This window comes from Ptychodera flava, chromosome 10, assembly GCF_041260155.1.
Source record: "Ptychodera flava strain L36383 chromosome 10, AS_Pfla_20210202, whole genome shotgun sequence".
Classification (NCBI taxonomy): domain Eukaryota; kingdom Metazoa; phylum Hemichordata; class Enteropneusta; family Ptychoderidae; genus Ptychodera; species Ptychodera flava.
The window spans coordinates 17,584,086-17,601,334 of NC_091937.1; the positions used below are offsets into that span (position 1 = coordinate 17,584,086).

A 17,249-nucleotide genomic window follows, 5' to 3' on the forward strand; every position below is an offset into this window, starting at 1 on the left:
AATAAAATTCTTTGTTTACCGTCCGTCTGCTGTAGGTTTTCAGAGAAAGTTAAGAAAACAAACAAAAACAAACAAACACAATGTTAACACTACCGGTATTACAAATAGAAATATTCTTCTAAAAGGAACCAAACTAAAATTAATCTTATGTTAATACACTTGTGTTTTTTGTCTGTTTTTGTCTTTTTCCCTTTGCTGGTAGGTTTTTCAAAAATCAAAGGACAGCAAACAAAGAATTTAAGTGGCCCAAACAGTAAACACACAACCCTTGATCATTCACAATATCACATCAGTTAAAATTACTAAACTTTTTGAAATTAATGGCCTCTAAATGTGGAACTGCCTTCTATGTGTGCTTGAAGAAGTATTTTGTTGTCAAAGAAAATGATTGTGGCGATCTCATACTGATGTTTTTAGTTGAAACAAACGACATGTTCAAGGACCAGAAACCAATGTTTTGTCAATAACTCTTGTTACCTACTTGAGCCAGTTTGGTGGTGCATTCTATTCTTCCTAGGCATGGAAATTCATAGTATTAGTGCAAGAGCAGGTTGACTATAATTTAAACTTATTAAACAGAGACAAGAAAGGCCAGTTACAATTGTTTTTGAAGATGTACTGCAGCTGGAAAAACCAACATTTAAACTTAGAAACGTTCAAACTCTTTCCAAAAGACAATAATCTGAATTTTCTCGACAACAGACAAAAGGATGCTTGCAGACTAATGTGTAATGTTGTCTATCACCATTCATGTTATGAAGCATGAACAGCTTTGGATTGTAACGTAGGGACCGTGGATTGTATCATATTTATGTTGCGTACAGCCATCAGCCATTGTAAATCAAAGGAAAGAAGTAAGTTTGTATTTCATGCGCAGATGCACTGTTTGATGCATCATATCATGACAGATTTAGCTGAAATGCACTTTGTGGTTTTACAAGCAGATATACGATCTCGAAACATGAAGATGTCAAATAGTCTGAAGATTTATTTCAGTCTTGATTTAAGGCGTTTATGTATTTCAATTATGGGCTTACCGAACTTGTAAAATTCCCATGATTTGTTTGCTAAAATGCCTTATGATTTGTTCTGGAGAAGGCATAGGTCTATCTTTTGTCTGGCCAAGTATGATGAGATTGGAGTTTCATTTATGAATGAAAGTATAAAAAAATCAGTTGACTTTGCACTTAGATATGCAGAGGTTTGTGGGTTTGTTTCTTTTAAGGTGTCTTTAAGTCTGTCAGAGTGTTTTGCAGAATTTTGTTAAAAAGGGAATAAAAACACTTTTGGGCTGTCACTTCCTCACCCCGATGATCGAAATCAATCCTTAGGCTTGTGCAGTATTGTGGGTTACACAGCGCCACCTACGACAAGCCATTCTCGGAGGTGAAGAGTTGGTGTTGATACGCTCCAGAATTTGATTAAATCTACCCGGATTAAAAGTGGTGATTGAAATAAAATCGACACGTTGAGAAAGTAATTAAGTCTGTGATTTGACAACTACAAGGACGCAGACAAAGTGATCCTGAGATAGCAAGAGTGTGGTCGCATGAGGGCGCACCGAGCACGACCATAAAAATTTGACCAATTTCTGGTGTGGTATTACATTCTGCAGAGATACTACCCACTCCGAGATTGAGGCGACAGCACCGTTAACGAATAAAGGTACAGTGCGTATCATTTATTTATTTTTTATCGTTCCTAGACTTTATGCTCCATTTTCCGTCGGAGGTGTTTAAGTTTTGTCAACAGTGTGCCTTTAGATTACTTCGTTTTGGTATCCTGTGCTATCGAGCGAAGAAAATTGACAACGTTTGCGCCGTTTCTGTTATCTCAGCGACTTAATGTCCAAATGATAACAACCTTATCTTTTATTCTCTCTAAATACAAAAAGAATGTTATCATGTCGTTTTCTCCAAAATCACTGTATTTGTTCCGATCAGCATGCCGAAAGAACACGATCGTTTTTCACGTAAACGGTCACGTCAAAACGTCGGCCTTTATTCGGAAAAATACTTTCTCCCTGTGTCTCAGTGTATGCGATTTTTGCTTTCCTTCAGATCTTCTGCAGGTGATCTATGTCATAGGGTGTTTTCTTGTCAAAGTTGTCAGCATTGCAACGGTTCATTTGCCCTGTATTGACAAAAAAGTCCCATTTTAATAAGAGTGTGGCAATTTAACGTGTAAGTGTGGTATTCATTTAACCTTCGGCCCTCAATGAATACAATATATATTGACTTGCCAACTAATTCCTTTATCATCGCACTTTTGTACACAAATTATTTTGTCGTGTCAACTTGTCATGAAAAAAGACAACGGCTGTCTTTTGTAGTTGAACGAGCACTTGAAATGATTGTGGCTCTTCCGTTGGACCTCATGCCTGCATCCGGATTTGTGTGGTTTCTGTTCGAGGCGAACTATTTTCCAACCTGCCTTGGCAGACAGCGTGTCACCATATTGAAGTCATTGTGGCTTTCAGAAACGGCCGATCGTAAACAAGTGATTTTTTAGAGAACAGAAACAGAGTGCAGAAAGTTTCAGTGCATTTTGCCGAGGTTATGAAACAACAATCGTGGGGCAATTCGTCATCAGTAAGGAAGATTGGAAATAATAACATGATTATGATTTAGTTTGATCCTAATCGTATTCATGGTTTTATCAACGCTCTTCGTTTACTTTACTCCCATTCGCACAATTCCCTCTCGCTCTAATCCTGGCAGATGTTAAAATTATATCCTTTACAACCCGCTTTCGGATAAGTCCGACATTGTGTGACGGGTGCGACGCGATGCAAAACGAAAATAAAATGCCAAAGGGGTGCGTCTTGGCTTTGTACAATGATCTGTTTTCTCGAAATTTTGGCCCTGACATTTTATGGTATTCGATTTTACCTGGAGCTGTTATCTTTGTCGACGTCGAGGATGAAGCTAGATTGTTCTACACTGACAGTGCAAGCAAGGTTCTAGTTTGATGAGAAAATCAGTATTCTTTTCAGCAATACACAGATAGCCTTCATCAGAGTAAAAAAAAACCTAATAGGTTAAAAGTACCCTTGGCCGGAATAAATGTTGTATACTACGAAATTAATATCAAATATAACGGGTGAACTCGTTGGCACGAGTAAAAACTCTATGTAAAGTAATTTCTACTCTCTTTCAGTTCTACTCTCCTTCATTCATTGAATTATATATATATATATATATATATATATATATATATATATATATATATATATATATATATATATATATATATATATATTCGTCTGATGATCGCTACAGAGAACACATGAAGCGTGAAACTCTGAGTAACGCCTAAGTCGTTTTCTACTTGTTATAATTTTTTACCGTGTGTGTGTGTATATATATATATATATATATATATATATATATATATATATATACTAATGTTATAACATCAGCGGTTACTGTATGTACGCCAAATTCTCGAATTCTTTTACGAAATGGATGGACCGCCCATCAAGTCAATCCAACTAATTTTCCCAATATTTATATAGTATCACAAATTCTTTTCAAATAGCAAATTTCAAAATATCGGAAATTGAAGGGAATGAGAAATGTGAACAATCTTGAGAGGGGGTATTCGTTCATCCCAAATGGCTGAGAGAAATGCTATTAAATTTCACATGATGTCTTTGGGCTGACGAACTTAATGGCAAGTTTTGGTCGCCTTAGTTTGAAAATAAAATCGTTTTGTCTTGTAAGGCCTTTCTTTTCCATTAGGTAGCTAGATTTTCTTCATTATTCTGACCGACAAAAAACGACTTAGAAACACAAGTTAATTATCTATCGTAACTTACTAAAGGTTTCCATTATGTCGGTGCGACTTCCCGTTGTTTGAAAAGTTGGAGCTAATTTTTCGCTAGGCCGGTTTTTTCCCTCTTTCTAATCCCGATTTACCGGGCATGTCGGAACGTCTCATGTTCAGCATTTCTACGGTAACCGACCCATTGTGTAAATTGCTCCATACCATTCTTCTGATCACGATGTCTTGTTCGTATGTATTTTTAGCGAAAGTAGTCAGATATTACATAGTTACTTGCTGGATATTAATTCAATGAACATCCTTCAGTCAGTTCAATGAAATTCAGAACCGAGTTGACTCTGTCGTAGTATTTCAAAGAAAAAAAAACGGGTATGAAAATGTACCCATTTAGCACTTCAAGTCATCAGGCACTATCCTTATCACAGATGAATTTCTTAATGTTTATTCTCATTACCTGAAGATTTTTAGACTTTTAGTACAACTAGTCATTTAGACTTAAAGTGGCATCAAGTGAACGTTTTTAAATGTTTCCTATATACTAGTTGTTAATCATCTAGCGCAACATTTTGCGACAAAGTTCAACTATCTTTGTTACTTTAATCTCATTTCTTGATTCGACTTTGTGGTACTATTAAATTGGGGTATGATTTTTTTTTATTCTGAAATAAACTAAAATTGCCCGCGAACTCAGTCCTTAATCTTTATTTTACTTATCGTGAACGTTCAGACGGGAGCAACTGGAAAAGTTTTCAAGATTCACACCTACCTATAACGATGAGAGAGAGAGAGAGAGAGAGAGAGAGAGAGAGAGAGAGAGAGAGAGAGAGAGAGAGAGAGAGAGAGGAGAGAGAGAGAGAGAGAGAAGAGAGAGAGAGAGAGAGAGAGAGAGGGGGGGGGGGGGGGGAGAGAGAGAGAGAGAGAGAGAGAGAGAGAGAGAGAGAGAGAGAGAGAGAGAGAGAGAGAGAGAGAGAGAGAGAGAGAGAGAGGATCGCCCTTTGACGGGAATAAAATAAAAACGCTAGGAGGATGATGTTAATTTCAACTAGTAGTGACTTTCAATCGAACCTATGAACGAAGTTACTGCGAAAGTTTTAGACTAATTACAGCTCAGACGTTCTACAGCTTGACATACCTCTACTTATCTCATCCATGACAACTTTGATTTGAAACATAAATGAACAAGCAGGTAAACGGAAGAACATGAAATTGGACAGGTGCTGTGAGTGCGTGGACGGTATCGCCTATCAATACCTTTGACGGGTTATGTTTACTCTGTGCTGGGCCAATTGATTTTGAAGTCGCCACAAACACTGTACCTTTAGAAGGCAGAAACCACACAAAGACAAGGCATAAAAAAGACACCAACACAAAAGTTACATTTAAGAGAAACTCGCCACCAAATAACACCTGCGACGACATTGGACGAAACATGCTAATTTCATTACAATAGCCAATAATGGAATGGTGTTGTTGTCCGCGGGGCAAGTTAACGATGGCGGGTAGTTTTGCTGTACCTGTCTAACATTTGAGTACGCATACATACTTTGTCGTGGCTCTGTAAAGCTGACGTCTTCCGCTGACGATATACTTGCCTTGTCATGCTTCGTGCCAAAGTTAAAAAAAATCACTGTTGTTATTTCAGCCAGTGTTAAGTGGGCTGAGCCTGGTAAACTTTAGCTTCGGCGTGTTGTTGGCTCCAATCAGAAGTGGTTTTCTTTGCCTAATCTAGCGTGCACAATCCTCGCCCTGGCCTCTGTCCGATTAGGATGGCATTAAGTGTTTTTTCCCCTGTGGACTTTAGCGTCCCTGTTCCACGGCCGAACCGTTTAAGATCTGACGGATGAACAACACTCTTTGAATGACCGACTGTCCCGATATACCCCATTCCCAATCGTCAATCAAAAATGTAAAAAGTGATAGTCGTATATTAAAAAGCTATTGAAATTGACAACACGAGGTTCGTTGATTTCAGTTCGTTTCTCTAATGAATATACCGATGATACCCGATCAAATGTTGCACAACTCATGTACATTACAACACAGTCCCTCTATCCAGAGGGACTGTGATTACAAGTCTCATTTCGACCGACGACAATTCACTTTTCCGACTTTGTCCGTCACACATTTCGCCAAGCTCAGATGGCCATGCAATCTTTTAATTTTCTTCCAATTCACGCTCATTATTACATCAAAAGTTAAGTAGATTTCAAAAGTTGGAATTCGTTAGGCTTTGAGTAATCATCAACGCAGCTTGTCAACCGGTAAATACGCACTCCCCGTTGCCATAATTAATAACTAAAAAAGGAGCTAGGGTTTCTTCCTAAAGTATCCCATATACAATCTTCCCAGCGGCCTCCCATATATTTGAGTAAAAAAATTAACCCCTCTTACAGAATCCAGCTCTCAAAATTTATCCCCTTGCGGTAAGAACCTCTCCCTAGGCCTGCACGAATATGGTTTCTCGAAATTCAACACTTTTGCTCTGTTGATGTAGATTCCACAGGCTCCAGACAGTTCGTAGCCGCAGTACGCGCTCTATTAGCCGTACCACTGCACCGTTGCTGCAGAGCCAGTCTCCGATTTCGAGCGCACGGGAAACGGCTGGCAGAAGTCCCCCCTTGCTTAATAGCGTCTCCTCCGTGTATGCGCATGGATATTATTAATTACCCTGCCACAGATATAACCGATGAAACATATTTTCGGATGGTTTGTATTATAATTTTACAATTTGCGGAAATACTTTCGTTTGTAAATGAAAATCGATTTCAATTACATTTCAGCGATACTACAGCTACTGGCGAAGTCTTAAATGTCCTTATTACTCCCAGGAAAGCTTGCTTATAGAGCTGCAACAAAGGACCGGTGTCATCACCTTCTGCTTATAATACGACACAATTGTGTCAGGAGCCTTTTTAAATCAACTTTCTTGATTTTTTTATATTTTTCGGGTAATGATCGTCATATAAAGGCTTGCGGTCAACAGTTTGAGCTGAAGGTATTAGAAATCTCAAATTTCGCGTAATTTTGACGCAGGAAAGTCTAATTCGCGTCCTTTTTTGCTCCTTATCACCATTTATCAATTTCCACTGAGCTAAGTCACGAATTTGTCCCTTAACTTTTTTTAACACAAGGTGTTTCAGTGATTGTAATGTGTCTCGCGGCTGCCTCGCGAGAATCCCCGTTTTAAACAACGAGATCATATTAACACTTGTAGAGGCGTGCGTGTGGTCGTTGTGTATAAACTCGCCAATGAAGCTTTCTCGACGTGATGGATGTCAGGTGATGCTGCTGTCACAAAACACAACATTGTCTTGGCTTTCTTTTGAAAGCTCGGTGGATGAAAATAGCTGCCGTGAAGAGAGCAACATTTTTATACATCTTCTGTTGCAATGTCGTCTAATTCTTCCGATGTTGCGTCACTCGTTTGACAAGCCAGCAAGTTCTATAACTTCATTTCGCTGAAAGGTCTCCTTGATCTCGTGAGATCGTATGGAATTAACGCCAATCAGTGCATCTCAAGGTTTTATTAAACGCGCGGTTATCAGCAAAAAGAGTTGTCGCGAGCGCCATTTTGAAACTCACCGCTCCAGACAGACACTGTTTTCTGATATTTTAATCGACATCACGACCACAGACTTTCTCAAACCACATATAGGCTATACAAAATTCCATGCCTTTTCGCATTTCCATTAAGAATAAAAAATGAGCTGTGTGCAAGGTTTATTTTTTCGTTATTCATGGCACTTCTAGTACATTGAACCGCAAAAGCAGCTTCACCGTGTTACGGTGCTTTATGGATATGCTCGTGATGAAATAATTGAAGAATTTTGCCAAAAAAGATGTCATAATTTATGTACTATGTTGATGGGTTTCACGCAGCTGTAAGGGATGCCATCTTGTCATCGAATATACGAGCAACTATGGCCACTCACGCCGAGTTACCAAGGGGAAGTGCGTCCTGATCGCTTCCAGATTTCCGAAGGTTGTGACCCACGTCGAAGACAAGACCCCTTTTAAGGAACCAAGCAGAAAACTGGACACTGGAGAACCGAATGGCCGACTAGCAGAGCCAAGCAGAACTCAGAACACCGCTGTTAACGACCGATCAGTAATCGCGTGTGACTGTCACATCTCAGTGTTGATACAGGACTATTAATATTTCGCAGTAGGAATAAAATTGAACACAATTTTCTTTTAAACATTTCTCCTATCAATTGCAACTCGTACCAGTCGCGATGTTGTGTTTAGCCAAAGGGGGCTGGCCATTAATGGCATGGATTTCACCTCTTATCGAATATCTCTCTTCATCTTTCATGTTTCAAAAATAGAAGATTCGTTGTTCCGTGTTTTTATATTAATTTTCTTTCTTTACTAATGGGAATCCACCTCATGTTGGCTTAACTGCAAAACCCCCAAAAAATTGTTTCTCAAAGTCGAATACTAACATAAATAAAGTATTAAAAAACACGACAAATTTAACATGGATTAAAGTGGCACATATGGTAGGATAAGTTTGAAGGCACAGATTGTTTTCAAGTAAACAACTTGGGGACAATCCGCCCATGCGCCTCCACGATCCGTCACCGATGACCGGGCAGACGATGGTGGATGCACGCGGTTTTAAAAAAAAGTCGTACAAAAGACAGCTTAATCCGGGCACAGAAGGATAATGCCTCAGCTTAAGAAGAAGGTCCGAGATTTAAAAAGCGAAAGCGGGCGGGCCATGGACAGAGGACTTATCCGATATTCTATACAGCTTTCCAGTCGCAGGTGCCGGCGTGAGGCCCAGCCTGTTTGGCGCCTTGGGGTGTAGCAAGTTTTCCACATGACCCAAAGATGACCAGAGTGTACTATCGCGTTTTTCCTTTTCGAGGAAAGGGGTATGGGGAACCAAGAAATGGCTTAAAGACCGAGTGCTTCTATAGTATTTTAATCGGCATTTGATTTAACATCGAATAATGGAGAGAAACTGGCGGACAAAATTGGCGAGATCGCCGTCTGATGAAGCCTGTGACGGCGGTCAAAAGACAAAACATGACGCACAATTCTTGCATTTTTGTTTGCTAGCATTGACATTTGGATGCTGCTAGTGTTTTCCATTTAAAATAGACAAACGACAAATCTGCGGAGAGATGTAAACAAACGTTTACTATGACATCGGAGAACTTCTTGTGAAGACAGCGTCATAACGGTTTTGACTCCAAAATCGTCATGCCGTTATTCAGACTGGTGACAAACTTCTTTTGGATTCTTAAGATGTTCTTAAGAAGATACTACGGACGACAACTCTCAATGTGTATCTACTGTTGAACACTAACCACCGATTACCCCTTCGGAAGTGATGAATATTACACTGGCAGTTGAGATGGATGGGAAAAGTTTGAAACTTGTACAGCGACGAGATGTCCTGTTATCGTTTTATATAGCCACATAGCAATGTTGAAACCACATACAATATCGCGAATGTCAAAAAGACGGGTCTTCTTTTGTAACTCTCTCTCTCTCTCTCTCTCTCTCTCTCTCTCTCTCTCTCTCTCTCTCTCTCTCTCTCTCTCTCTCTCTCAACCATACAAAATGCAACCCGTTTGAGACACGAAGCCCACTGCTTCTGAATATCATTGCATCATTCCACAAGGCAAGCAACCAAATTTAGAACTAAACAGCAAATTAGATAGTTATCGCATTGCACACGCAATGCAGAGAAAAAAAGGGCGAATTTACATTTTATTTGGACGTCCTGCGTAATTAATTAAGCGAGCATTTTACAACGAGGTGTGATGTAGGTTCAGTTGAGTTGTCAACGTGTAGGTGCTAACTCATTGCTTTAATGTAATTAAAACTAACACCAACAAAGGAATTGCTTGGCCACGGTTACCCGGTTTGTAAAAACACGACTTTCCTAATACGCGAATTCACGGATCGTTATATAATCTTTGAACCCCAAAACCGGATTGACGAAGATTTGCAAATCTGACTGTTGAAGATTTACATCGAAAACTAACGTTAGCGGAATAAGTTGAATACAGTGGGCAGCTATTATGATGTTATTAGGTAAAACCATTGTGCTGTGCTGCAAAAGCCACACCCCTGAATAACGTTATTTTCCAATTTTGCTCTTTAAGACTTGCCAAACAGTGTAGGTTTAGTCATCTCTCTCTCTCTCTCTCTCTCTCTCTCTCTCTCTCTCTCTCTCTCTCTCTCTCTCTCCAGCAGGTAATAATTTCATTGATTCAATTATCCGCATAATACTTAGATACAGCTAAACCATTCCATCGCTTAAGTGGACGACTCGATCGCTGCAAGGCCGCGTTTTTTCCAAGATACCGATCCAATCTCGCTGCTTTCTGCAGAACACATTCCGTCGTCGCTATATCCGTAGATATCCGACGATCACGGCACGCCAATTATCGACACACGCCCGCCATTAGCTTGCATCTCTTTTGTTTTCACAGAAAGAAGTCTCCATTAACAAATCTTCTCAGCAAAGCCCTGCGTGCCGCGATGCTAAATGCGAGGTGCGTGAAGAAGAGTTTAGAAGTCCTCATACCATTATGATCATCCAAGGAGCCGCTGATGTGCGCACGAAACTCGCTCTCAGCTGACCCCCTTTTCGCTTTCCGCGGACGCCATATCTGCCCATTCCAATTTCCGCCCCCTGTTCCCGTGGACGTTATTTTGACACGAGATTTGACGTTGATTTGGGTGGATATCCATCGAAATGTTAGATTAACGGCGGAGGAAATGAAATTGGCGAGAGAAGCGGACACACAGGGACGATGGCGTGTGCGCGTTTCTGCAGTGACATGTGACGAATCACGCTGCGAAATTCTAACACACCGATCAGTTGCACCAACAACCAAACCTACAGCACGGTTGCTCGAGTTCACAATGATTTGTGAAACTCACGTGTCACATCTCTGAGCTTAGAACAGTTTTCAATATTGTGCTGTTTTTGTCATGTATTTTAGAGCCATACTACATTTATCGTTGACATTTACGCCGAATAACACCTTGAGCAGAGAAGTTTCACAGCGGCAGAAATTGTTACACTCCGAGTTCGACAGCGGGTGAAACTTTTAGATGAGGGAGGTTTTAAGGATAGTTTATCCAGAATTAACAGAACACTCCAATTTCATGGTTCAAATCGTCATATTTGTATTCCATGCCTACGTCTGAAGGTAAACATTGAGAACCTTTAAATAAACGGGTAAAATTAAACGGCGCGTAGGGCGGCAGCAAAGACATGGGACATGAGAGGAAGTGTTGTTGATTTCATCGCGTTGTCCCAGAGTAATTATCCACCCAACCAATGTTGGTTTTGTCACTTTTCAAGACGTAACTTTAATATGTAAATTTCGCCTGGGTAAAAAACGTCGGGCAATATTGCTATTGATTGCTCTATTTACACGCCGGGATCACTTTCCTTTCATAAGCCAAAGACTCTTGAGAACTCCAAGCTGATGACGTCGATTTAATGACTACAAAAATGGCGCCTTTACAAACGGCTATTGTCCGTACCGGGTGCAGGTGTGTCGGGCGGACTGCCCTGAACACTGCAAGCGACTGGCGACGAGAGAAAGGCGTAATTGTTCGCCTAAACACTGGAAAGATTTGAGGAATTTGAGTTGACCAAGCATATGAACGCCGTTTTGGATTTTGGAGCTCGCCCGCGAAGTTGACCCGAAGAACCGCTCTCGAGGATAACACTGATAATATATATACCCCCTCCTCCAACCCCCTCCATTGCGCTCAGCTGCTTGCCTTATTAAGCAGAACAATGATATGTGTCACGTTCTGAAAGAGATGCGTTCAATGTTGTCAACGTGTACAAACAAACAAAGCTAATCCGCAGTCCAAAACTTGCGCTGTTTGTCTCCTAAAAATCGCCACTTTTACCTCAACGACGGCAAAACCTGACGATTTTCAACTTCGGAGCGAAACTGGAGGTTGTTGGATTTTCCCCGAGTGCAACTCGATTGCCAACCGGTTCGTTATTTCTGGCGACGCACGGAACAGGTGTCAAATTAAGGCGGGCTTCAGTTTCGATTTTTGCTCTCTCATTCCATGCATTGAAGATGGCCGAGTCACTCTCATTACCAGCGAGCACGCTGTTATCTCCACGTTAACTGGGCAAAAACAACAGCCTCCGGGGTTGATATTACAAATACGTCAAATCTTGGCGTAATAAGCTCAATTTGGTATATTCGGTGTTCAACCGTCGATGCGTCCACCGTGTGACGACCCCGCTCGCCGAGCCACTGCAAAGCTTTCCGCTGACTTAACTCTGGCTCCTAGCCCACTGCGAATAATTTCACACCGATAATTATAATGCAATTTCGCGATGATCATCCCATCGGCCTTTTTTCTCATTTGTTTTCCCTCCAAAAATTCTCGTCCATCTATTTCTTTTTCCTTTCCAACCTCCCCGCTGAAATTGAGCGTGGTTTCTGTCACCGATTCTGAGGAATAAACCACTTTGCGCACACTCCATGCGAGTGTTTTTTATCAGCGCTGAAAAGAAAACGGTGGTTGTGCGCGTGATTCGAACAAATACTTCAAAACGACGCAGAAAAAAACATTTCAATTCTATGGCTGTTTTGAAACTTTCGTTTTCGGCGTTATCCACCCGATGCAGTGTTTGCTTTGATTAAACACAGTTACCTTGTAGAATGTTTTAAAAAATCTCAAACAGTGAATGTAACATCGATGTTGAAAACTTAACGGAAAACACACAAGGCGTTTTCTCATTGGCAGTGACATTTGACAAAACCGCTAAATGGCAACCCTTCTCCGTTGAAGGATCTTGGCGTTCTATAAACACTTCGCTCAAAATAAAATCAGCATTCACAACTTCTGTCGTATGTTATTCCAGGTATTTCAACTCAGGGATGAAGTAAGAAAAACATGTTTAATTTTGGCACTTTTAACAATTACAAAATAGATTCGGAAAAAAACCCCAAAAAACACTTCTTAAATTTTTCTCTTTTCTCATTTTTGTCAACAATGATTATTTTTTCTCAAGTCAGTGATATGGGGATTAATTAAAAATCTGATGGTAACCACCGGGGACGATCATGAACTGAAAAGAACATTCGATGAGCTAAAATTAACATACATTAATAAATCATATTTCACATCAACTTTCGAGTACAATTGACGTAACAAAACTCAGCGCATTCTTCAAATTTTCGCTGAGATCCCACGACATAGCAGAATGGAATTGCCTTGCAATGGCCGTACAATGCAACGACATCGCATGAAATTGACATTCCTGCCTGTCTTTTGTCAGTCTTTGCAAACAAAAGCAAACCATATGCAAATTCATACACGAATAACAAATTTGACGTCACTAAATCTACGACAATTTTTGCCCCTTCAAATGTTATTGTATTGTACGTTTTTGTGTCTCGAGTTCTGATTCAGGTTGCTGAAGAGATTTCGGTGTTTTCTGTGTGGCCCTACTGTCTCGAACGAAAAACATTTACCAGGATACGGAAGTCACATGAATTACCAATAAAAGGAGTTCAGAAACTGTTATACATTTTTTATTGGAAAATTGGTGACTGCAAAAATTTGATTATGAAACATGTGCGATGGCACTATGAAATTAGAACCACTGAGTCAATTTCAAAAGTTCACGGTTTTGACTTGCCACGAATCATTACCAAAAACAGAAATGTGGCATAGGGGAACCAATCGAGCCTTTGAGACTGTACCTTCAAACACTGATAAAGCAGCTCTCCGAAATTTAACAAGGTCAAGGATGTGGTCGTCTCGCAAATAATCCGATACTGCATGAACTTCTCGGTGAGCTCATCCAGGGCCAAAGAAAAACCGTCAGCGCTTAGGAAGATTTTGCTTAATAATTATTTATTTCTACTTTCAATGAGAGAATATCATCTTTTAAATGTTTAAAAAAATTGGAAAACTCAGCAGGTCGGAAAGAAAACCTTAACAGAGAATGACCGTTTCACGGAAGAATAAAAGTGACACTTGTCAATATCCTTCCGCGGCGAAAAAGACGTCAAATAATCACTGTTTATATCAGCCTGGCATATATTATACACAGACGCCTCTACATTCTAAAAATGGAATGTGAAAACATAAATAGTTTTATTGTATGTTGATGAGTTTAAAGGTCGCATAATGCGAGTGGTTTTTCTTTCTTCTAGATATGTCGTCTGGTCTAATAAAAAGAGGCGAACAAAAAGACTATAACGTAAAGTGTGATTTATACAAAACGAAAACAGGTTAATTATATATAAAATATGCGAACCAACAATACTGAAAGGTCAGTCAGGGGCTGTCCATTTTGATTATTCAACATGAACTAGGTTTCTGTGTAAATTGCATTTTTTGCGTTCGGAGATATCAGACGATAACTTACAGAACTTTAACGAAATAATTGTTGTCGAAACTTGGAGCAATTCAGGTGTGAGTGTACCTCTTCCGCTGATTTCGGGACGAGAGATTTGTCAGATTTTCTTCAATGATATTGTGACGGAAAACGCACTCACTGTCGAGAGAAAGCTTCGAAGTCGGCGATGCGTGTCGTGTTTAACGTTTGGGCGGTGGCTAGGATTTTGTCTCCGCGTTGTTGCCGGGTTTCAGCCACACACGGTGAGAGCGGACGGCCCTTTCACACACGCTGAAAAGTAGTTAATCTTTTCACGGGGACAATATTTGCCAACCTCAAACACTGGGATTTGCACAAGAAAAACACAGCGCCTTGAATGTAGATGCCTCGGCTATAGAATGAACAGTGGACGGTTGAAAGAAGTTATGATCGTCTGTCGCCCGCATCTTGACTTGCAGCCAGAAAACTACAGAGTGGGAAACAACCCAGAGTATATACCTTCGCCGTCCGCATCCAAGTACCGTGATCTTCACAGATTATCGACTAATTGCCCCGTTATTTGCGCATTCAGGCAAAACAATACAGCTCAAGCTGCGAATCGACGGGGCGATGGGACTGCCAGGTCAAAAAACTCGAGGAAAGAAAACACAGAGAAAGAGTGACAATGGGGGCCCACCTAGTGGAAATTTTGCTCCATTTCACTGCGGCTCCATAACAGTTAATCTATCACATATGCCGCTCAGATCGCAAAGCGGTAACATACTTAAACTGTGGGGAGTTTAACGCGTCTGTAACCATACCAACGGGGTTTAAATTGAGTACCGAGCTTCACTCGGTCCATCCATCTGGCGGCAACAATTTCCAAAACTTTTTTGTGATGTAGCAGTTGGCTTGAACGATCGCTTGGAACACCAGATTCGAATTTTATATAATTCATGATACATGTATTGCAATTTCGCCTTACCCTCCAAATGCTAAACAACTTGTATTTCGTATTTATGTTTGCTAAGGTAGAACATTTTTCTTTTTAAAAACGCGAACAACAAAAACAAAACGAACGATTGAGACTATGCCATGGTGTTCTCCAGCAATATTGACCAATCTTTAGAGCATTCGCACTCTCAGAACGCGAATATTTGTAGAGGGTTGACGCGAGCGCAGAAATGTTTTCTTAGCCCCCGTTTCAAGGGGCTGCAATCAAAAGTCAACGAGTTTTAGTTGTACAGCATTGCCGCGGGGCGAAGGTGCCAAAAAGTAGAAAAAAGTGAGTGAAGTGTACGAATTGTATAGACCCTGGGCCTTCCGTATGCCACACACATGCTGACCCGTATTTTACATGGCGCGCCTCGACCTTTGACCTCTCGACAAATTACCCAAACGAGTAAACCAGCTTTCTAATGCGGATTACTAACTTCTGGTCGAAACATTGAGAAATGTTAGATTCAATTGAAAGGGGTCAAATTATCGACTGTTGATTCAAGGTTTTTTGGAAACTATTCTCAAAAATGGTGGGCCTGCGTCATTTACGTTCACCTGGTATTGACATGCATTTTCTACAAAATAGATGGGGAAAAAAGTCTGTTATGGGTAAAGAGTAATGCAACATCTTTCCATGAAACGAATAGTTTAATGTGTGAGATCTAACCAGCAAGAGCGCTGGCTTTTTCACAAAACTGAGCAAAACGGCGCGGCGTGAAGTTCCCGATCGCCTGCCCGTCCTTGCCTCGATAGAACGCGAGTCAGCTGCATGCGTGGCAAACCAAACGCAACAAATTTCGCTTTTCACGGGAGATGCAAATCTGTATGTAAAAAATTACTGAAAGTTGTAATCCCCAGCTTTGCTCACTCTAAATACTTTAATGTGCTCGATATGAGCGTTCCGTGATATATCGGGGACAAGGGCGACTTTTACGTGCCCATCGTGAGGGCAGCGATGATAATCGCGTTTCCTCGGCAACAGCAGCGCAGCCATGGCAACAGACGCCATTTCATAAAGTTAGCTCACATCATCAGTTGAGCGTGGGGGTGTGTGTTTTCTTCAATATCTTTAATTGTGTTGTGTTCTGATCGCCGGGCCCTACTTCACGAAAGGTCACTTAAAGTCGACAGTTAGACTTGAAGCAATGGGTGAGTTCGATTTGAAGTACTTTGGATGGCGTTGTGAAATGGCAGATAATAGGCACCAAAGCTGCAGAGGGACCCAATATCATGACTTTTCCCCTCTTATCAAAGGAAATATTTCAGTTCATCAATATTGCAAAACCTTTTACAGTAAATTTAAGGGACCTAGGAGTGCAAAATATTAATGGATAACTGGACAAAAAACAGTGAAGTGAAAATTATCTATGATGAAGAAATTGGGAGTTCATTTTTAAGGGAAGAAACAAAACAAGTCGATGGCAATGCTTTCATTTTCGTTTGTATATTTGAGCACAGCGGATATAACGCTTTGCATCCAAGGCGAACGATTTCAAATCACGTGCACGGGGATAACAATCGCGGGTAAAACCGTTGAAAAAGAGGTAAGTCGTTCTGTCAAACATTGTCACGGCGTGGTCGCCAAACTGTCACCAACAGGACATTTTGCTCACATCCCGATGGTAAAAAACATCGGCACAGTGACATAAATGCACTGCGTACATAGAGATACTTGACGGCTTGCAGCTGACGGTTTCGCCATGTAGCGGCTTCTCGTGAAGATGGTAGGATGTAACAACCTTGTGACAACATTTAACCGTGAAAGAGTCAACATACCGCGTTTCAGTGATAGAACCACGTCTAATTGCTTCCGTACTTACGCATCGACGGTGCAACGGGAAAGTGGATCTCAGTACCATAGGATATTTCAGGACATGGATAAAATCCTTTGTATATTTGTTCATTTTCCCCCTGTTGTGGGCGAAAAACTTTTCCGAAAGTTTCCCCCCCCCCCCCCCCCCCCCCCACAATTCTACGCAGTGATCAGAAAGTTTCATTATGAGAAAAACATTCTCGCACCGCCGGGTAAATTTACATTTGGTATTAACATTCAAATGACAGGAATGACCTGTTTCACCTCTGACTCAGACCAGTTGGACATTGGTCGTGTTCCGGAGACAGTTCGCGT

At 40.8% G+C, this 17,249-nt stretch overlaps 1 protein-coding gene across 1 annotated transcript in view; it reads left to right on the top strand.

Annotated features, from left to right (window-relative positions):
- Nucleotides 1-1,586: 1,586 nt before the first annotated feature.
- The window catches only part of LOC139142159 (single-minded homolog 2-like), a 96,645-nt gene continuing 80,982 nt past the window's right edge, over nucleotides 1,587-17,249 (top strand). The window contains exon 1 of the mRNA XM_070712011.1: nucleotides 1,587-1,665. The gene's annotated coding sequence lies outside the window, so the exon portion shown is untranslated. The remainder of the gene's footprint in view (nucleotides 1,666-17,249) is intronic.